General features: G+C 47.7%; 1 long non-coding RNA gene across 1 annotated transcript; it reads right to left on the bottom strand.

Annotated features, from left to right (window-relative positions):
- Positions 1-4,385: 4,385 nt before the first annotated feature.
- LOC134928772 (uncharacterized) lies at positions 4,386-22,361 on the bottom strand. The gene is made up of 3 exons (XR_010177996.1): positions 22,246-22,361; positions 9,998-10,086; positions 4,386-4,489 (listed from the first exon to the last, which is right to left on the bottom strand). It is a non-coding gene; the product is annotated as an uncharacterized LOC134928772 (long non-coding RNA).
- Between the last annotated feature and the right edge of the window lie 1,461 nt (positions 22,362-23,822).

Raw genomic sequence — 23,822 nt, 5'->3', positions numbered from 1 at the left:
CTCTCTCAGTATTCCCCCTCTGTCTCTCCCCATGCCCCCTGCACTCTCTCTCCCCATGCCCCCTCTCTCCATGCCCCTCCCCCTCTCCCCCCATTCCTCTAATACCCCTTTCGGGCTGCCAGCTATGAACACGGGTTATTGGCACATAAACGCTCATAAACCGTGTTCATGTGTGGCCTGAAAGGTGCCAGGGTTGAAATGCCGGGTCGACGCAGTATTCCAACCCAGGTAGCGAGCAGGGTTGAACACATGTTCAACCCTGCTCGCTGTGTGGTGTGAAAGGGAGCCGGGTCGATGCGAACCATTTCCCGTTCACTGAGTGTGGACGGGAGGCGCTTGGAGATCATGTGATATCCAAGCGCCGCCCCTCGCCGTGTCTCCACTGACAATATCTTGGGTTGTTCACGGCAGCAGCTGGGCTCCTGAGGCGGGTCACACCCTGGAAGCTCCCGTGTCAGGCTCCCGGTCGCGACCTGCCTCAGGCCGTCTGAAAAGGGAATAACTCTCTCCATACCCCCTCTCTCCCCTCCATGCCTCTCTCTCTGTCCCCATGCCTCTCCCCATTCCTCACTCTGTCCCCAAGCCTTCCCCCATGTCTCTCTCTCTCCATGCCCCCGCCTCTCTCGCTCTGTGATATATATATATATATATATCAAAATAAATCCGGAAAACCCCCTCTCAAAATCCTGCGTTTGCCCCTACGGCCGTCCCTCATCACGCTGCTATGTGAGGGGAGGAGAGCACTGTGCCTCTCATGCCCCTTAATGAGCTGTGTCTGGTCTCCGTTTGGTTTGTTCATAGGCGTGCGCAGCTAATTTTATTAGGGGGTGCACCGCAGGAGGGGCGTGTCTGGCACTATGTTACATTCTAGCAGTAAAATCACATGGCTTAATCTAATTTCTCCCTAGTTCCTATTAATAAAGTAGATATAATACACCCCAGAGAAATAAAATGAAATATAATGGGCGACCACCGGCCGGTACGGACTGTCCGCTATGGCATAATCCTGAGTGCTAGCTGCCGCTGCAGCCTATCGCTGCTTACACTTCCCCAACCTATCCCTGACCCAGTGGCGGAACTAGAGAGTGGTGGGCATAGGTGCATATGCATTCTCCTCCCCACCCCCCACCCCTTGCACACACACCACGCCCCTAAGCACCTACACCCTAATCTTGAGTGGGGCATTCTGAGAAGTACAGGAGATTTAGGAGGCCGAACATTTGAGTTTAAATATAACAAAAGTAACGTTTAAAATATACACATATGCCATCACACTCCTCCTCTGCAGGACACCAGCATTTGTCATACATGTCCCCATGCTCACCAGCTACTGACAGTAGTGCCCATATTTCACATTGTGCCACACGGTATGAGCCAAATTCACATTATGTCACACCGTATGAGCCGAAAAAACATTATGCCACAAGGTATGAGCCAAAATATATATTATGCCACACAGTATCAGCCGAAATTCACATTATGCCACGTTATGAGCCGAACATTCACATTATGCCCAGCGCCGGCCCAAATCAATTTAATTAGCATCTCACTGGCTCCGAACGCCTTTGCCTGATTGACAGGCAGAGGCGGTCGTGGGGCAGGAGGGGGCATGCCAATGGGGGGGAGGCGTAGTTGTACAGGCAGGGAGCTACTTGCCAGGTACAAAAGCATCACCGCCGTGCGATGTTCTGTACCTGTGCGGGGGGGGGGCAGGGCCTGTGCAGGGCGGTCCCCCCGAATGTCAGAGTAAATGATCGTAGCTGTGCTACATTTAGCACATCTACGATCAACTCTGAATTACCCCCAGTGTTCCTCCTGCTCCTCATAGATCATGTATGCTGCAGCAGACATAGAACAGAGGGGTGGGGTCAGAACTTTGGGGCCCCTGAGCCTCAGAACGTGGCTGTACTCTTCACATCTGCATGTTGCCGAGCCTGCTAACACACACAGACACACACACACACTAACAAACACTGTCAAATACACTGACACAAACCTTATGTTCTCCTTCCTGACCAGGCTCCATGGGATGGCTGTTGTTGTTACAGAGCCACCTGGCCCAGCAAGAGAAAGCAGGGCTGTACAGTGCACACAGATTGCCGGGCTCAGGGAAAGTTGGGGGCGTGGCCTAATTGCGGGTCCCCGTGACCACGCCCACTTATAGAAACCCTTTGAAATCAGCAGCAACTGGCCAGCCGGGGCAGGGAGAGGAGGCAGCGGCGCACAGGACCTGCAGCAAGCTGGGTTCACTCTACAGTTCTGTAGCAGGCGTGGCGTGTGGGGGGTGCCGCACATTAGGGGGTGCCTGTGCGCACCAGGCACCCCCCGTGCGCACGCCTATGGGTTTGTTAACCAATCAGAGCTCACGGAACGGCTCCTGAATGGCTGCCGGTCCACGAGCTCTGATTGGCTAACGAACCGACGCCAAGATACCCGCCGCCAGTCCTCATGGAGCAGAATTGAGGGGCAGGAGAGGCACTGTGCTCCCCTCACATAGCAGAGGCAGCGGTGAACGGGTGAGTGGGGGGGGGGAGAATGTGTATCTTAGGGCTATATGTATCATCTTTCACTGTATGGGGCAATGTGTATCTGGCAATGTGTATCTGGCACTGTGGGGTAATATGTATCTGGCACTGTGGGGCAATGTGTATCTGGCACTGTGGGGTAATATGTATCTGGCACTGTGGGGCAATGTGTATCTGGCACTGTGGGGTAATATGTATCTGGCACTGTGGGGCAATGTGTATCTGGCACTGTGGGGTAATATGTATCTGGCACTGTGGGGCAATGTGTATCTGGCACTGTGGGGCAATGTGTATCTGGCACTGTGTGTACTATGTAAAAAAGGGACTCTGCCTGCGTACTGTGTAAAAAGGGGACTTTTCCTGCGTACTGTGTAAAAAGGGGACTCTGCCTGCGTACTGTGTAAAAAGGGGACTCTGCCTGCGTACTGTGTAAAAAGGGGACTTTTCCTGCGTACTGTGTAAAAAGGGGACTCTGCCTGCGTACTGTGTAAAAAGGGGACTCTGCCTGCGTACTGTGTAAAAAGGGGACCCTTCCTGCGTACTGTGTAAAAAGGGGACTCTGCCTGCGTACTGTATAAAAAGGGGACTCTACTGCCGTATTGTGCAAAAATTGAATGAAGGTGTGCTGGGAGACGACACAAGGGGTAGGTGATAGTGTGCTGAGAGGTGACACAGGGGGTAGGTGATAGTCATGTTGGCATGCCCCATTTTCAGTAGCCATGCCTCTTCTGGTATGTGGCCACGCCCATTTTTTGGCGCGCACACATATAGTTGATCTTATGATTTGGGGGTTTTTTTGGGGGGGAGAGGGGGCACAACTCTTCATCTTGCCCTGGGCTCCGCAAACCCTAGTTATGCCTCTGGCAAGGTGTGCTGTGTGGTCCCTCCTGGATGCAGGGGCCTGTGTGCACCGCACACCTTGAATCCATTCTAGATACACCATGGAGTATGGAGGGGTTTTGTATGCCATCCTGGTGGCCGGGATGGCAGTGGTCAGATGACCGACAGCGGCATCCCGACACTAAACATCCCAACATTGGAGCGGGTAAGTATTTTTACCCAACCCTACCTTAACCCTAACGCTCTCGGGGTGGCAGCTAGGACTAACCCTCGGGGGTGGTGGCTAGGGCTTACCCCGGGGGTAGTTGCTAGGGCTAACCACCCACCCTAGTGCCTAACCCCTCCCCCACTAGTGCCTAACCCTATGCCCCTTGGGCCCTAATCCGAGCCTCAATACATACCATCGGGATGTCGGCTGTCGGTGTTTTTGACATCAAACTTTTTTGACATCGAGCATAAATTAAAATCTAAGATAGCAGATGCAAGGCAGACTGGCGATGGGTCCCCTACAAATAGACTACTTAGAGTATGAAGAGCCCGTGCCCAACATCATTCCTGCCAAAGTGGTCCAGGGACACAATATTGATGACCCTGATGCCAGCCACAGTCTGGGTTATGAATATAATGATATCTATGCTCACTTTGTCATTGTTTGCTTATATGTGTAACACAAGTGTTCAAATAATACACACACACACACACACACACACACACACCAAAGGGTGTATTTGCGCCCCCATATCAATAGTCAGTAATGGGCCCTTTGTTACAATTAAAGGTGTTGAATTACACAAAAATAGTGAAATATTTCCATCTCTCCGAAGCTGCTGGACTGCCCCATGAGACAGTCTACCTGCACTGTCGGCCCCTTCTCTATGACAGGAGCCAGGTCCTGCAGTAGAATGTCACACTGCAGGGAAGCCGTCATGGAAGGAAGGAAGGAAGGAAGGAAGGAAGGAAGGAAGGAAGGAAGGAAGGAAGGAAGGAAGGAAGGAAGGAAGGAAGGAAGGAAGGAAGGAAATCATTGAATTAAATTTTTTATTCCAAACATTTTAATCAATGGAGGCATTGGGGATGGTAATGATCAAACAGTCTTCTTTCATCGCCTTTTCTCTTCTGAGTTGCTGTAAAAGAAAGAAAGAAGGATTAGATTACAATATGACAGCAGATAAGAAACACTTGTGTCTCTGTCCCGAATTTTAATTTCTATTCCATTTTACCAGAACAGTGATTCCTCGCCTGTACTGGTAGGTTAAAACAAAATAATAATAATTATTGGCCTACAAAATGGCATTGTACTCACTGTCCAGTTAACCACAGATACTGTATGTGGACAAACGGAACTGGTGAAACAAAAGATGACATCGTTGTGACAGAGGTTGCTGGCAGGCTCTAAATGACTCCAAACATGGCACTTAGTAAATGTAGCCCTATCTTTGTGACTTGCTCCATATTTCTTTGCCCTCCAGAGATGTTTTGAAAAGGAAGACAGCTAAGATAAATAACTATCAACTGTACATGACTTGCTGTTAAAGAAAAAAAAACCGTCTATGTGGGTTTGCTGTTTTAAAAAGGAAGATGAACAATGGCTGACTAATGGATGCACTGGATAGTTGCGCATTATTCCACGCTGTGTGCCTGCATGCTAATTAGCATTCAACTATCTGTCTCAAGCTGCCTCCTTCGGAAGTTCAGCCGCCTGAGTTCTCTAACATACCCAAAACTAATGAACTGAAGTTCTTGTACTGAATGGTTTACTGCTGACCCTTCCCTGACCTGGCATTGTGGCTGGGATTTGTGCCTTCACAGCGTTTGTCCTCCGAAGGATTAAATTGTTACCCGCTGTTTACTTTAGATTATTTGTTATATCAGAAAAGAACACAATTGTGTTTGAGGAGAATGCACTTTATTCATGTCTGTTTTCTTGTTTGCCGGCACAGAACCCTTTTGATCAGTAGAGTTATTTTTACACTTTGACTTTGCTATTGGTTCTATGCCATTTATTTGTTCATGTCTTTTACAGATGCGGAGACTAACAATTTAATTTGAAAAAAAATTATTTTAATGAAAATGCATCACATAAATATTTACTTTTCCCTGAAAACGGTCAATCAAGTGCTAGGCCAAGAAAGTGGTTTTAAATCACATTTTATGATCGTACAAACTGTTTTATCTTAGTAATTTCAGTTTGCTTCACCTTTACTGGCCAATGTACTATTCTGTCCCATCAGCTTTGGTACTAATGGGCCATGCATGTGTAACCCACAAATCACCAAAGATGATAGATGGGGAAAAGGCAGAATAGTCACAGTGTCAGAGTAGGGTATAAGGGTCAGCAGAGAATTTAATGGTAGGTGTTGAAAGAGGGGTGTGCTACTGCGCAGTCTCCGGTATTCCTGTTCTCCAGGGAGGCTTCATGCCCTATGACAAAATGGCTGACAAGATCTCTACTGGGCATGTCATTGTCTTTTCGTTGACAATAGTGACATGGTGGGAGACAGAAGTCTCCTACTTGCCTCCAGAGAGACCTGCAACGACCTGCAATCCACAACATTTTCTAATGTTCCTGGACCACTACCCAGTGCCTACATACACTGACCAGGTGCTGAGCTGTATGACTCCCCAGTGGTGAATTTCTCAATAGGCACATGAGGCATATGTCTAGGGGCGGTACATGTTTGGGGGTGGCACTTGGATGCTTTTGTTGGTACTGTCAGCCAGATATGTACCAGTAACTGCAAAATATTTCCACTGTCTTGTACCATATGCCATCTTGAATGAAGTGCAAGGGCCGGATGTAATGCCATTTAAGTTGGACAGAGGTGCGGGTCATCGTCCGAACGCAGACATTTTTTAAAGCGGCAATCAATTACAAGTAAAGATGTGCACCGGAAATTTTTCGGGTTTTGTGTTTTGGTTTTGGATTCGGTTCCGCGGCCGTGTTTTGGATTCGGACGCGTTTTGGCAAAACCTCCCTGAAATTTTTTTGTCGGATTCGGGTGTGTTTTGGATTCGGGTGTTTTTTTTCAAATACCCCTCAAAAACAGCTTAAATCATAGAATTTGGGGGTCATTTTGATCCTATAGTATTATTAACCTCAATAACCACAATTTCCACTAATTTCCAGTCTATTCTGAACACCTCACACCTCACAATACTATTTTTAGTCCTAAAATTTGCACCGAGGTCGCTGGATGACTAAGCAAAGCGACCCAAGAGGGCGGCACAAACACCTGGCCCATCTAGGAGTGGCACTGCAGTGTCAGACAGGATGGCACTTAAAAAAATTGGCCCCAAACAGCACATGATGCAAAGAAAAGAGAAAAAGAGGTGCACTGTGGTCGCTGGATGGCTAAGCTAAGCGACACAAACACCTCAATATCACAGGAATTATTCATTCTAATCAATGGTATTATTGGTCCAAATCACTGGAAGAAAATGACAAAATCACTGGAATTATTTGTTCTAATCAATGGTATTATTGGTCCAAATCACTGGAAGAAAATGACAAAATCACTGGAATTAATCGTTCTAATCAATGGTATTATTGGTCCAAATCACTGGAAGAAAATGACAAAATCACTGGAATTATTCGTTCTAATCAATGGTATTATTGGTCCAAATCACTGGAAGAAAATGACAAAATCACTGGAATTATTCGTTCTAATCAATGGTATTATTGGTCCAAATCACTGGAAGAAAATGACAAAATCACTGGAATTATTCATTCTAATCAATGGTATTATTGGTCCAAATCACTGGAAGAAAATGTCAAAATCACTGGAATTATTCGTTCTAATCACTGGTATTATTGGTCCCAATCACTGGAAAAAAATGGAATGGATGGATACTTGCAGTGACACAGAGCTGCAAGATACAGCAATGGCCTACTGTACACAACTATATACTGTTGGGTCACCAAAATGCTGCACTGTAATACTATATACTGCTCACAAAAATGCAGCACAGATATGGAATGGATACTTGCAGTGACACAGAGCTGCAAGATACAGGAATGGCCTATTGTACACAACTATATACTGTTGGGTCACCAAAATGCTGCACTGTAATACTATATACTGCTCACAAAAATGCAGCACAGATATGGAATGGATACTTGCAGTGACACAGAGCTGCAAGATACAGCAATAGCCTACTGTACACAACTATATACTGTTTGTTTACCAAAATGCTGCACTGTAATACTATTTATACTGCTCACAAAAATGCTGCACAGATATGGAATGGATACTTGCAGTGACACAGAGCTGCAAGATACAGCAATGGCCTACTGTACACAACTATATACTCAGAGCCGGCCATAGGCGTAGGCAAACTAGGCAATTGCCTAGGGCATTTGATATGCCTAGGGGCAGCAGCTACAGCCACAGTCTCACACAGTATATAGGCATGCTGCATATCATTTTAGTCAGCAGAAGCTGCTTGTGCATCCTAGCCACATAGCAATGCAAATAAGATGCATTTTCATAAAAAAAGGTGCCCGATGTTAGCATTGAGGCAAGATTTATGAGGACACATCTGTTTCCAAGCAGAGGCAGAGGTCACAGTGTTAGTGGCAGTGTGAGTGCTGTGTGCATGTGAGTGGGTTGGTTGTGCAGTAGTGTTCAGAATATGTGTAAGGAGCATTATGTGTGTCATGTAAAAATGCCTTAATAATGTGCAACATATGTGTAAGGGGCACTGTGTGTCATTATGTGTATAAGGGCATTAATAATGTGCGACATATATGTAACAGGGTACTACTGTATGTGTGTCATTATGTGTATAGGGGCTCTAATAATATGCAGCAAATGTGTAGTGGGCACTATGCTTGTCATTATGTGTACAAGGGCGTTAATAATGTGCGCCATATGTGTAAGGGACATTATGTGTAAAAGGGCATTAATAAAGGTTGTCATAATGTGTAAGATGCATTATGTTTATAAGGACATTAATGTGTCTCATATGTGTGAGGGGCATTACTGTGTGGAATTGTGTATAAATGCATTACTAATGTGTGGCATTATGTGTATAAGGTGCTCTACTATGTGGCGTTGCGTATAGAAAGGGCACTACTGTGTCGTCTAATGTGAATAAAGAGCGATAGGGTGTGCTGTAATGTGAATAAGGAGCAATTCAGTGTGATGTAATGTGAATAAGGGGCTCTACTGTGAGAAGTAACGTTTATAAGGTAAAGTGATACTACTGTGGGATGTAATATGAATTATGACACTATTGCATGATCAAATGTGAATAAAGTTGCAGTACTGTGTGGCGTAATTGGAATTGGGGTTACTATTGTGTGGCCATGCCCCTTCCCAGCAAAAACACCCTCCTTTTTGGGTTGTGCGCCGAATGTGCATACTGTTCCTATTTAACCACTTAACTGACGATTTATTTAAAAAAAAAACGCTCCGAAATTGTCGTTTTTTTTACTGAGTGAATTAGGTGAAGAACATGAATTTAACCCTATCCCAAATGATGTTAGTTAAAAAAAAAAAAGGGGGGGGGGGGGGAAATATATATTTTTTGATTTAAAAAAATATATATATATTTTCCCCCAAACATCGATAGGTAACATCGCGACCATCGGAACATCGGTAACATCGCGACCATCGCGGCTTTCATTTTGAAAGCCGAGACAGCCTCGAGGTATGCAGGGGGGTTCTGGGGGCAGCTAGGGAGGATTTATTTACACTCCCCAGCGGCTGCCATTGTCTGCAGCCGCTGGAGGGAACAGATCCTGCCGTGCTGACCGATCGGCAGTGATCGGCAGCACGGCAGACACGGGGAGAGTGCAGGGAGGCAGAGGGTCCTTCCGGTCCCTCTGACAGCAGCAGCGGAGTCGCTGCTAACATTCTCTATCTGACTGGTCGCATCCTGTGCCACCAGGTCAGATAGAGCACTTACAGGCATGGTCACATCTGATGCCACCATGCCAGGCAAGTGGTTAAAATATAGGCGGTACAAACCCCAAAATAAGGACTGCTTAGTGCAGCATGGTTTTGCCCAGTTGCATGCTTTTTATAGCAGTGTCCGCGGGCGGGCGGTGGGGGGGGGGGGGGGGGGGGGCAGTTGGGAGATCCTTTGATCACCCGCTGCTCTGCTTTGCAAAGCAGCAAGTGATCTCTGAATAGATGCTGTGTGCACGTCATCTATTCAGTGCTGGGAGGTGAGCAGGGGCTGCCCAGCTGCTCGGGAAGCGTTGGGCACGCTCCCAAAATGCCCGACAATGGGTTAGTGTTTTAATGCCATGCCCACTCAGTCCACGCCCACTTCCCACCGAGGTCAAGTCCCCTCTGTAGGTTGCACGCGGCTGGGCCGCACGACCGTCACAACCCTCACAACCTAGAAGTTGGGAGGTATGCAAACTGCAGCATATTGAGATAACAGATTGCAGTTTGCGATCCTATTTCTAACGTAGTTTGTTACACAAGCTTTACATTTGTAAAGCAACATTTTATTGTATAAGCTAGTATGTTCTATTAAGGCTCTGCATGGGTTTAATAGGGGCTGATAACACTTTGTGTAATTGATGCCTTCAGGATTTAGATTTAGAAGTTGCAAAAATCACAGTAGCATTAGCAACAAACAGTATAGAGAAAATGAAATAAGCCGGAATAATAGCTCACAGGATATATAAATTCTCATTAGCTGATTCTCAGAGTGCATATGCTCATATACCGCACGTTACCCGGGTTCTGCCACTCTTCAACATTCCCTGAAAGTAATAACATGAGAATTACTGTAGGAATAGGTTTTAAAATGCATAAAACAAAAGTAAACTAAAATAAGATTTTACTCACCGGTAAATCTATTTCTCGTAGTCCGTAGTGGATGCTGGGGACTCCGTAAGGACCATGGGGAATAGACAGGCTCCGCAGGAGACTGTGCACTCTAAAGAAAGATTTAGTACTATCTGGTGTGCACTGGCTCCTCCCTCTCTGCCCCTCCTCCAGACCTCAGTTAAGGAAACTGTGCCCGGAAGAGCTGACATTATAAGGAAAGGATTTTGGAATCCCGGGTAAGACTCATACCAGCCACACCAATCACACCGTATAACTTGTGATACACTTATCCAGTCAACAGTATGAACGACAAAAGGGCATCAAACAATGGATGCCAACATAACATAACCCATTATTAAGCAATAACTATATACACGTATTGCAGAAAGTCCGCACTAGGGACGGGCGCCCAGCATCCACTACGGACTACGAGAAATAGATTTACCAGTGAGTAAAATCTTATTTTCTCTAACGTCCTAGTGGATGCTGGGGACTCCGTAAGGACCATGGGGATTATACCAAAGCTCCCAAACGGGCGGGAGAGTGCGGATGACTCTGCAGCACCGAATGGGCAAACTCAAGGTCCTCCTCAGCCAGGGTATCAAACTTGTAGAATTTTGCAAATGTGTTTGAACCCGACCAAGTAGCAGCTCGGCAAAGCTGTAATGCCGAGACCCCTCGGGCAGCCGCCCAAGAAGAGCCCACCTTCCTTGTGGAATGGGCTTTCACTGATTTTGGATGCGGCAATCCAGCCGCAGAATGAGCCTGCTGAATCGTGTTACAGATCCAGCGGGCAACGGTTTGCTTTGAAGCAGGAGCACCCAACTTGTTGGGGGCATACAGGATAAACAGCGAGTCAGTTTTCCTGACTCCAGCCGTTCTGGCTACATAAATCTTCAAAGCCCTGACTACATCTAGTAACCTGGAATCCTCCAAGTCACGAGTAGCCGCAGGCACTACAATAGGTTGGTTCATATGAAAAGATGACACCACCTTTGGCAGAAATTGGGGACGAGTCCGTAATTCTGCCCTGTCCACATGGAAAACCAGATAGGGGCTTTTACACGACAAAGCCGCCAATTCTGACACACGCCTAGCCGAAGCTAAGGCCAATAGCATGACCACTTTCCACGTGAGATACTTCAGCTCCACGGTCTTAAGTGGCTCAAACCAGTGGAATTTCAGGAAACCCAACACCACGTTGAGATCCCAAGGTGCCACTGGTGGCACAAAAGGGGGCTGAATATGCAGCACTCCCTCAACAAACGTCTGAACTTCAGGAAGAGAAGCCAGTTCCTTTTGAAAGAAAATGGATAGGGCCGAAATCTGGACCTTTATGGATCCCAACTTCAAGCCCATAGTCACTCCAGACTGTAGAAAGTGCAGAAATCTGCCCAGTTGGAATTCCTCTGTAGGGGCCTTCCTGGCCTCACACCAAGCAACATATTTTCGCCATATGCGGTGATAATGTTTTGCTGTCACGTCCTTCCTAGCCTTTATCAGCGTAGAAATAACTTCCTCCGGAATGCCTTTTTCCGCTAGGATCCGGCGTTCAACCGCCATGCCGTCAGACGCAGCCGCGGTAAGTCTTGGAACAGGCAGGGCCCCTGTTGCAACAGGTCCTCTCTGAGAGGCAGAGGCCATGGGTCCTCTGTGAGCATGTCTTGCAGTTCCGGGTACCAAGTCTTTCTTGGCCAATCCGGAACAATGAGTATTGTTCTCACTCCTCTTCTTCTTACGATTCTCAGTACCTTGGGTATGAGAGGAAGAGGAGGAAACACATAGACCGACTGGAACACCCACGGTGTTACCAGAGCGTCCACAGCTATCGCCTGAGGGTCCCTTGACCTGGCGCAATACCTTTGTAGCTTTTTGTTAAGACGGGACGCCATCATGTCTACCTGTGGCAGTTCCCATCGATTTGTAATCTGAGTGAAGACTTCGTGATGAAGTCCCCACTCTCCCGGGTGAAGGTCGTGCCTGCTGAGGAAGTCTGCTTCCCAGTTGTCCACCCCCGGAATGAACACTGCTGACAGTGCCTGCACGTGATTCTCCGCCCACCGAAAAATCCTGGTGGCTTCCGCCATCACGACTCTGCTTCTTGTGCCGCCCTGGCGGTTTACATGAGCCACCGCGGTGATGTTGTCTGACTGAATCAGCACCGGTTGGTTGCGAAGCAGGAGCTCCGCTTGACTCAGGGCGTTGAATATGGCCCTTAGTTCCAGGATATTTATGTGCAGACAAGCCTCCTGACTTGACCACAACCCTTGAAAGTTTCTTCCCTGAGTGACTGCCCCCCACCCTCGGAGGCTCGCATCCGTGGTCACCAGGACCTAGTCCTGTATGCCGAACCTGCGGCCCTCGAGAAGGTGAGCACTCTGTAGCCACCACAGAAGAGACACCCTGGCCCTGGGGGACAGGGTGATCAGCCGATGCATCTGAAGATGCGATCCGGACCATTTGTACAACAGATCCCATTGAAAGATCCTCGCATGGAACCTGCCGAAGGGAATGGCTTCGTACGATGCCACCATCTTTCCCAGGATTCGCGTGCAGCGATGCACCGACACCTGTTTCGGTTTTAAGAGGTCTCTGACTAGAGTCACGAGCTCTTGAGCCTTCTCCTCCGGGAGAAACACCTTCTTCTGGTCTGTGTCCAGAATCATGCCCAGAAAGGGCAGACGCGTCGTAGGAATCAGCTGCGACTTTGGGATATTCAGAATCCAGCCATGCTGTTGCAACACTTCCTGAGAGTGCGCTACGCTGATCTGCAACTGCTCCCTGAACCTCGCCTTTATGAGGAGATCGTCCAAGTATGGGATAACTGTGACTCCTTGCTTTCTCAGGATCACCATCATTTCTGCCATTACCTTGGTAAATATTCTCGGTGCCGTGTAGAGCCTAAACGGCAACGTCTGGAATTGGTAATGACAGTCCTGTACCACAAATCTGAGGTACTCCTGATGAGGCGGATAAATGGGGACATGCAAGTAAGCATCCTTGATGTCCAGAGACATCATAAAATCCCCCTCTTCCAGGTTTGCAATAACCGCTCTGAGCGATTCCATTTTGAACTTGAATCTTTTCAGATAAATGTTCAGGGACTTTAAATTTAATATAGGTCTGACCGAACCGTCCGGTTTCGGTACCACACACATTGTAAAATAGTATCCCTTTCCCTGTTGAAGAAGGGGAACCTTAACCACCACCTGCTGGAGAAATAGCTTGTGAATCGCCGCTACCACTACTTCCCTTTCTATGGGGGAAGCTGGCAGGGCCGATTTTAGGTAACGTTGAGGGGGCATCACCTCGAATTCCAGCTTGTATCCCTGAGACACAATCTGTATAGCCCAGGGATCCACCCGTGAGCGAACCCACTGGTGGCTGAAATGTCGGAGACGCGCCCCCACCGCTCCTGGCTCCACCCGTGGAGCCCCAGCGTCATGCGGTGGATTTAGTGGAAGCCGGGGAGGACTTCTGTTCCTGGGAACTAGCTGTAAGGTGCAGCTTTTTTCCTCTACCCCTGCCTCTAGCAAGAAAGGAAGCACCTCTGACCTTCCTGCTTCTTTGTGCGTGAAAGGACTGCATTTGGTAATACGGTGCTTTCTTAGGTTGTGAGGGAATATATGGCAAAAAGTTTGACTTCCCAGCAGTAGCTGTGGAAACCAGGTCCGAGAGACCGTCCCCAAACAATTCCTCACCCTTGCAAAGGTAACACCTCCATGTGCTTTTTGGAGTCGGCATCACCTGTCCACTGCCGAGTCCACAGTACCCTCCTGGCAGAAATTGATATTGCATTAATTCTAGAGCCCAGTAGGCAAATGTCCCTCTGGGCATCCCTCATATATAGGACAGTGTCTTTTATATGCCCCAGGGTCAGCATAATGGTATCCCTGTCCAAGGTATCCATTTCCTCAGACAGTTATCTGTCCACGCTGCTACAGCACTACACATCCAGGCCGACGCAATTGCCGGCCTCAGTAGAGTCCCTGAATGTGTATAAACAGATTTCAGGATACTTTCCTGCTTTCTATCTGCAGGATCCTTTAGGGCGGCCGTATCCTGTGACGGCAGGGCCACCTTCTTAGATAAGCGTGTGAGAGCTTTATCTACCCTAGGGGAGGATTCCCATCGCACCCTGTCCTCTGGCGGGAAAGGGTACGCCATAAGTAACCTTTTGGAAATCAGGACTTTCTTATCAGGGGAATCCCACGCTCTTTCACATAACTCATTTAACTCATGTGAAGGGGGAAAAGTCACCTCTTGCTTTTTCTCCCCATACATATAAACCCTCTTGTCAGGGACAGGGTTTACATCTGATATGTGTAAAACATCCTTCATCGCTATAATCATGTAGCGGATAGCTTTTGTCCTTTTCGGTTGCAATTTTGCATCATCGTCGTCGACACTGGAGTCAGAGTCCGTGTCGACATCTGTGTCAACCATTTTGGGTAGTGGGCGCTTTTGAGACCCTGAGGGCCTCTGCGCTGTAGGATCAGGCATGGGTTGAGACCCTGACTGGCCCAAGGTATCAGCTTTATCCAACCTTTTATGTAAGGAGTTTACATTATCATTTAACACCTTCCACATATCCATCCAATCAGGTGTCGGCACCGTCGGCGGCGACACGTCATTCAACTGCACTTGCTCTGCCTCCACATAGCCCTCTTCGTCAAACATGTCGACACACGCGTACCGACACACCACACACACAGGGGAAGCTCTAAATGAGGACAGGACCCCCACAAGGCCGTTTGGAGAGACAGAGAGAGAGTATGCCAGCACACACCCCAGCGCTATATGACCCAGGAATCACACAGCAACTTAGTGTTTACCCAGTAGCTGCTGTATTATGATTAATGCGCCTAAATTTATGTGCCCCCCCTCTCTTTTTTACCCTTCTACCGTGATTCTGCAGGGGAGAGCCTGGGGAGCTTCCTCTCAGCGGAGCTGTGGAAGGAAAATGGCGCTGGTGAGTGCTGAGGAAGAAGGCCCCGCCCCCCTCAGCAGCGGGCTTCTGTCCCGCGATTTTGTGTAAAATTAATGGCGGGGGCTCATGCATATAACAGTGTCCAACTGTATATATGCAGCTTTCGCCAGGAGGTATCAATTGCTGCCCAGGGCGCCCCCCCCCCTGCGCCCTGCACCCTACGGTGACCGGAGTGTGTGGGTTAGTGTGGGCGCAATGGCGCACAGCTGCAGTGCTGTGCGCTACCTCATGTGAAGATAGGAGTCTTCTGCCGCCGATTTCGATGTCTTCTCCGCTTCTGCCGGCTTCTGTCTTCTGGCTCTGCGAGGGGGACGGCGGCGCGGCTCCGGGAACGGACGACAAGGTCAGGTCCTGTGTTCGATCCCTCTGGAGCTAATGGTGTCCAGTAGCCTAAGAAGCGCAACCTAGCCGCAGTTAGTAGGTTTGCTTCTCTCCCCTCAGTCCCACGTAGCAGAGAGTCTGTTGCCAGCAGAAGCTCTCTGAAAATAAAAAACCTAACTAAAATACTTTCTTATTAGCAAGCTCAGGAGAGCCCACTAAAAGCACCCAGCTCTGGCCGGGCACAGATTCTAACTGAGGTCTGGAGGAGGGGCATAGAGGGAGGAGCCAGTGCACACCAGATAGTACTAAATCTTTCTTTTAGAGTGCCCAGTCTCCTGCGGAGCCCGTCTATTCCCCATGGTCCTTACGGAGTTCCCAGCATCCACTAGGACGTTAGAGAAATGAACGATACCTCAACAATGCATCCCTAGTATTTGTTTATAGAGAAATGATTGTGTCTAGAACATCTCAGGGGTCTGACCTGTATTAGTACCACCTAGACTGGGAGAGTGCTGTATATCTGGGGTTTCTATTCTATTCTTTCCATGGTCTAAAACATTTGACAGAGCTATTTGATCCTGCATAAAATGCGATTTCTAGCTGTATGAAGCTATCTGCACTTTGTAAAAAAAAGAATCAGCATTGTAATTGAGCAGATCTATGTAGCCTGCAGCCACACATCCAATCCCCTGCAGCCACACACTACATAGATCTGCTCGGCCGCAATGCTGATCATTTTTTCACAAAGTACAAGCTTCAAATAGTTAGAATTCTCTAGCTTAGAATTCTCTAGCTTTCTATGTAACGGGAAGATAGCTCAATGAATAGTGTTTGACTACAATGCCACAGGCAATGGATTTGAATCCCGTCAGCATCTAGAAAACTAATAAAGGACAGTGTGACCGAATAACAAAAAAATCTCAAGTTAAGTTCATGAATGTTGTATAGATATTAGCGACGGCAGGGTTGGGGGAAGGAGACGGGCGGTCAGGAGATGCTGGGCTTCAAAAAGTGGGGAAGCTACAAGTGAAAGTAATTAAAACAGATAATTGACAAGTGCTGCCAACAGCGCCCCCTACCCTGCAGCGCTTTGGGCATACTTAGTTATGGCCCTGACATTTGATATTTAATTCAGGGCCTGATTTAGAGCTGTACATGAACCAGATAGTTTACATACACTATATGGACAAAAGTATTCGGACGCCTGACCATTACACCAACAGGGACTGTAATGACATTGTATTCAAATACAAAAACTTTAAAATGGAGTTGGTTCCCCTTTTGCAGCTATAATAGATTCCATTCTCCTTGGAAGGCTTTCCACAAGATTTGGGGTGTTTCTGTGGGAATTTGTGCCCATTCATTCTGTAAAGCATTTATGAGGTCGGGCACTGATGTTGGGCGCGAAGACCTGGTTCATCCCAAAGGTGCTCAATGTCAAGTTCTTCCACACCCCAAACTCATCAAACCATGTCTTTATAGTAGAGATGAGCGGGTTCGGTTCTCTGGGAACCGAACCCCCCCAAACTTCACTACCCGAGCCCGGATCCGAGTCAGGCTCGAGTTTTCCCGCCTGACTCAGAAACCAGAACGAGGCAAAACATCATCATACCGCTGTCGGATTCTCGCGGGGTTTGGATTCCATATAAGGAGCCGCGCATCTACGCCATTTTCACTCCGGCATTGGAGAGTGTAGAGAGAGGACGTGTCTCCGTCCTCAGTGTCCTCAGTGTCCGTGTCTTGTGCTGCATCTGTCCAGTCACAGTGGTTGTGTCCTCTGCTGCCATATGTCCAGTGCTGCTGTATAAGTCCAGTCCAGTGGTGCTGTGTTGTCCTGCATCAGTTCAGTGGTGGTGTCTTGTGCTGCATCAGTCCAGTGGTGCTGTGTTGTCCTGCATCAGTACAGTGGTGGTGTCTTGTGCTGCATCAGTCCAGTCACAGTGGTTGTGTCCTCTGCTGCCATATGTCTAGTGCTGCTGTATAAGTCCAGTCCAGTGTTGCTGTGTTGTGCTGCATCAGTTCAGTGGTGGTGTATTGTGCTGCATCAGTCCAGTTACAGTGGTGGTGTCCTCTGCTGCCATATGTCCAGTGCTGCTGTATAAGTCCAGTCAAGTGGTGCTGTGTTGTGCTGCATCAGTTCAGTGGTGGTGTATTGTGCTGCATCAGTCCAGTTACAGTGGTGGTGTCCTCTGCTGCCATATGTCCAGTGCTGCTGTATAAGTCCAGTCAAGTGGTGCTGTGTTGTGCTGCATCAGTTCAGTGGTGGTGTATTGTGCTGCATCAGTCCAGTTACAGTGGTGGTGTCCTCTGCTGCCATATGTCCAGTGCTGCTGTATAAGTCCAGTCCAGTGGTGCTGTGTTGTGCTGCATCAGTTCAGTGATGGTGTATTGTGCTGCATCAGTTCAGTCCCAGTGGTGGTGTCCTCTGCTGCCATATGTCCAGTGCAGCTGTATAAGTCCAGTCCAGTGGTGCTGTGTTGTGCGGCATCATTACAGTGGTAGTGTCTTGTGCTGCATAAGTCCAGTCAGAGTGATGGTGTCCTCTGCTGCCATATGTCCAGTGCTGCTGTATAAATCCAGTCCATTGCAGTGGTGCTGTGTTGTCCTGCATCAGTACAGTGGTGGTGTCCCTGTGCTGCTGTATATGTTCAGTAGTACTGCCGTTTATGTCCAGTGATACTGCCGTATATGTCCAGCGGTACTGCCGTATAAATCCAGTGATCCTGCCGTATAATTCCAATGATCCTGCCGTATAATTCCAGAGGTACTGGCGTATAAGTCCAGTCCAGTGACACTGCACATATGTCCAGTGGTACTGCCGTATAAGTCCAGTGGTACTGCCGTATAATTCCATTGATCCTGCCGTATAATTCCAGTGGTACTGGCGTATAAATCCAGTGATCCTGCCATATAATTCCAGTGATCCTGACGTATAATTCCAGTGATCCTGACATATAATTCCAGTGGTACTGGCGTATAATTCCAGTGGTACTGGCGTATAAGTCCAGCCCAGTGATACTGCCGTATATGTCCAGTGGTACTGCCGTATAAGTCCAGTGGTACTGGCGTATAAGTCCAGTGATCCTGCTGTATAATTCCAGTGGTACTGGCGCATCAGTCCAGTCCAGTGATACTGCCGTATATGTCCAGTGGTACTGCCGTATAAATCCAGTGGCACTGCTGTATAATTCCAGTGATCCTGCCGTATAATTCCAGTAATCCTGTCGTATAACTTCAGTGGTACTGGCGTATAAATCCAGTTATCCTGCCGTATAATTCCAGTGGTACTGCCGTATAAGTCCAGTCCAGTGGTGCTGCCATATAAGTTCAGTGGTGCTGTCCTGTGCTGTATATTATTTACTCCAAATAAAGGGGTTATTAATATTTAATCCAAATAATTTTTACAGGGCTTGCCCTGTGGGGTGTAGGGGTACGCTCGCCTGTGCTGCATATTATTATAATAGCTCCAAATAAAAGGGTTATTATTATCCAAATTAATTTTACAGGCTTTGCTGTGTGTGTGTGGTTTAGGGGTACACTATCCTGTGCCACCAATATTGTGCGTGTATTACATCTGGGCAAATTCCAGCACGTCCCATGTTGTTTTTGCTGCATACTTGTGTCGCTTAGCTTAGTCATACAGCCACCTCATTGCACCTCTTTTTCTTCTGTGCATGATGTGCTGTTTGGGGCCTATTTTTTAAATCTGCCCTCCTGTCTGCCACTGCAGTGCCACTCCTACATGGGCCAGGTGTTTGTACCGCACACTTCTGTCGCTTAGCTTAGTCATACAGCCACCTCTGTGCAACTTTTAGACCTAAAAACAGTGGGGATCATTCCGAGTTGATCGCTCGCTAGCAGTTTTTAGCAGCCGTGCAAACGTTATGCCGCCTACCACTGTGAGTGTATCTTAGCTTAGCAGAAGTGCGAACGAAAGAAACGCAGAGCAGCTACAAAAAAAAATTGTGCAGTTTCAGAGTAGCTCCAGACCTATTCAGCGCTTGCGATCACTTCAGACTGTTCAGTTACGGATTTGACGTCACAAACACGCCCTGCGTTCTCCCAGCCATGCCTGCATTTTTCCTGGCACGCCTGCGTTTTTCCGAACACTCCCTGAAAGCGGTCAGTTGACACCCAGAAACGCCCACTTCATGTCAATTACTCTGCGGCGGACATTGCGATTGAAAAGCCTCGCTAGATCTTGTGTAAAACTACATCGGCTGTTGTGAAAGTACGTCGCGCGTGCGCATTGCGCCGCATACGCATGCGCAGAAGTGCCGCTTTTTCACTTAATCGCTGCGCTGCGAACATTTTTATCTAGTGAACAACTCGGAATGACCCCCAATATTGTGAGGTGTGAGGTGTTCAGAATATACTGGAAATGAGTGGAAATGAATATTATTGTGGTTACTAATACCGTAGGATTAAAATTACCCCCAAATTCTGTGATTTTAGCTGTTTTTATGTTTTTTTCAAAAATCATCCAGAACCAAACCCAAAACACGAAAGGGTGGTTTTGGCAAAACCAATCCAGATCCAAAACACGAGGATGGAACTAGAACCAAAAACCAAAACACGAAAAGTGCCCGCCGCACATCTCTACTTTATAGTCCTTGCTTTGTGCACTGGGGCACAGTCATGTTGGAATAGAAAAGGGCCTTCCCCAAGCTGTTGTCACAAAGTTGGAAGCATAGCATTGTCCAAAATGTCTTGGTATGCTAAAGAATTAATATTGCCCTTCACTGGAGACTAGAGGCCTAGCCCAAACCCTGCAAAACTGCCCCATACCATTATCCCTCCTCCACCAAACTTCACTGTTGGCATAATGCAATCAGGCAGGTAACGTTCTCCCAGGATCCGCCAAACCCAGACTCACCCATCTGACTGCCAAACAGAGAAGCGTGATTCGTCACTCCACAGATCACATTTCCATGGTTCCACAGTCCAGAGTCGGTCTGCTTTACAGTGGCGTAAGTTCGCCCCAGTCGCCCGGAGGCATGATAAAATGTTGGTGCCCCCCCTATACATATAGGAATATATATATATATATATATATATATATAAAAATGAAGAAGTGGCACTCACGGGATTTGATTGATAAAAATAAGACTCAGGACACGGCGGTCTCAGAAGAAAGATCTTTCAGCTGAGACCGCCATGTCCTGAGTCTTATTTTTATCAATCAAGTCCCGTGAGTGCCACTCCATTGATTTAGCTACAAGGTCCCACAGACCTGTTAGGAGGCACCTGGGCATTAACTGGAGGAAGGAGAGAGTGCCGGCACTTTTATATATATATATATATATATATATATATATATATATACACGCCATATGTAGATATCTGGTACTTGGGGTGAACAGTAGCAGCATACTCACAATAGTACTTTCACAATAGTAGTATACATACACATACCCAGGGCCGGCAACAGTCATCTTGGGGCCCGGTACAGTGATATCTCAGGGGCCCCCTCAGAGCAATGGAATTTGCTGCGCTATATAATAAACTGTTATTAAATAAATATATATATGTTTATTTATCTACAGTATACAGATACATAAATATGTATATCTCTCCTTCTTCCCCCACACACACCACTGCCTGTCTCTCCACAATAACTCCATGATGATTCCCTGCTCACTTCCCTGCCGGACACTAAATGGTATATACTTGGGGCCCCTCTGATCCTTGAGGACCGGTACAGGTGTCCCCTTTGACCCCCCCCTGTCGCTGGCCCTGCGCATACCTCTTTCACTTACACAAACCTCTTTCAATTAAACAGACACACACATGCCTCTTTCAATTACACACACACACACACACACACACACACATGCATCTTTCACTTACACACACACGCCTTTCACTTACACACACACACCCGCATCTTTCACTTACACACACATGCATGTCTTTTACTTACACACACTCACATGCCTCTCACGTAAACCCACACTTACATGCCTCTTTCACTTACACACATATGCATCTTTCAATTACACACACACACAATTACACACACACACACACACACACACACACCTTTTTCAATTACACACACACACACACAATTACACACACACATGCCTCTTTCACTTAAACAGACACACCCATGCCTCTTTCAATTACACACACACACACACAATTACACACACACACACACACACACACACACACACACACCACGCCTCATTCAATTACACACACACACTCACATGCCTTTCACTTACACACTCACATGCCTTTCACTTACATACACACACGCCTATTTCAATTACACACAAACACACAGTTACACACCCACAATTACACACACATGCCTTTCAATTAAACAGACACACATGCCTCTTTCAACTACACACACACAATTACACACACACACCACGCCTCATTTAATTACACACACAATTGCCCACACACACACTTACACACACAATTACACACACACACATGCCTCATTTAATTACACACACAATTACACACACACTTACACACACAATTACACACACACCACGCCTCATTTAATTACACACAATTACACACACACACACACGTCTTTTTCACTTAAACACACAACTTTCGTTAAAACACACAGACACACACACCTCCCTTAAAAACATCAACACACATAAACACAGCCAGTGTTGCCAATATTTATTAAAGATACCCCCAGTAATCAACCCCATATACACACACATACACCACACACACCACACATACACCACACATACACCACACATACACAGTGCAGCAGCATGAGGCAGGTGGTGCCAGTGCCTACCTTCGGCTAGCAGCAGGATGGAGGAAGAGAGAGCTATAGACGGCCAGCTCTTCTGGAAGTGCCTGTGATCAGCTGTGCGCTGGAGCTCCCCCTAGCTGCAGCCAGCTGCCAGCTCGTCTCTGTGGATACGAGGAGGCAGCTGCTGTAGCCGTGTCACGACACTGACACCGCTCCTCCATCCACATTCAGCGCAGCGGCGATGGATTGTCGGGCAGTGGGAGGCAATGGAGGACAGGTGCCCCCTTGAGGTCAGGAGCCCGGCGGCAGCCGACTCCACTGCCTCCCACAGTTCCGCCACTGCTGCTTTACACCACTAGATCCAACGCTTGGCATTGGACTTGGTGATGTGAGGCTAGCATGCAGCTGCTCGGCCATGGAAACCCATTCCATTAAGCTCCTGCTGCACAGTTTTTGTGCTTACATTAATGCCAGTGAAAGTTCAGAACTCTCCAGCTGTGGAATCAGCAGAGTGTTGGCGACTTTTATGCACCATGCGCCTTACAGTCGTAGACCCCACTCTGTGATTTTACGTGTCTTCCCTTCATGGCTAAGTTGTTGTTGTTCCTAAACACTACCACTTTCTAATAATATCACTTACAGTTGACTGTGGAATCAGGGCCGAAACTAGGATTTTTGTCACCCGGGGCAAGGTAGTCATTTGGGAGCTGTCGTTTATTTTCAGTTTAATCACAGAACTGCGGCAGCTCCGACGGCTCTAAGCTGCTACCGTTGGTGCATAGGGAGAGGGTGTTAGGGGTCTCGGCGCCCCCTCCAATCTGGCGACCTGGTCGCCTGTCCCCCTAGCCCCCGCCCTAGTTATGGCCCTGCGTGGAATATACAGCAGGGATGGACTTTCACACACAGTGTTATGGCAGAGGTGGCATCATATCACAGGACCACACTTGAAGTCACTGAGCTCTACAGAACAACCCATGAATGTTGTCTGTAAATGGAGACTGCATGGCTAGGTGTTTGATTTTATACACCTGTGGCAACAGGTCTGATTGAAACACTTGAATTCAATAATTAACAGGTGTGGCCAAATACTTTTGGGGTTAGTCAGAGTTATTAGCAAACCCAAAAAGTTAGAAATTGGGCAAAACAATGTTGCACTGCAGGTGGGGCAGATGTAACATGTGCAGAGAGATAAAGGTTTGGGTGGGTTATATTGTTCCTGTGCAGGGTAAATACTGGCTGCTTTATTTTTACACTGCAATTTAGACCAGGCTTTTTCAACCAGTGTGCCGTGGCACACTAGTGTGCCGCGACCAGTTGCAAGGTGTGCCGCGGAGCCAGAGCAGCTTCGTGCACCTTCAGAGTGAACTGTTGGCCCGGGCTCTTCTTAGAGGATCAGTCGTGCTCCGCCCGTGACTTATGCCTTGAAGACGCGGCGGTGTGATATCATAGGTCACGGCCACCGCGTCTCACCACCCAGCCAGCCAACCCGCCTGCATACACAGCTTTCCTTGCCCACCCACATCCACACCTGCCTGACCGCCCGCTGCTCAGTATTCGCAGCACTCCACTATGAACAATCCCCGCCACTGAGGAACAGGGAGGAGGACAGCTGACCGGTA

This window comes from Pseudophryne corroboree, chromosome 5 (assembly GCF_028390025.1).
Source record: "Pseudophryne corroboree isolate aPseCor3 chromosome 5, aPseCor3.hap2, whole genome shotgun sequence".
In the NCBI taxonomy this organism is placed as follows: Eukaryota; Metazoa; Chordata; class Amphibia; order Anura; family Myobatrachidae; genus Pseudophryne; species Pseudophryne corroboree.
The sequence above is the reverse complement of the archived record's forward strand: the minus strand, read 5'-3'. Positions and strand labels throughout refer to the sequence as shown.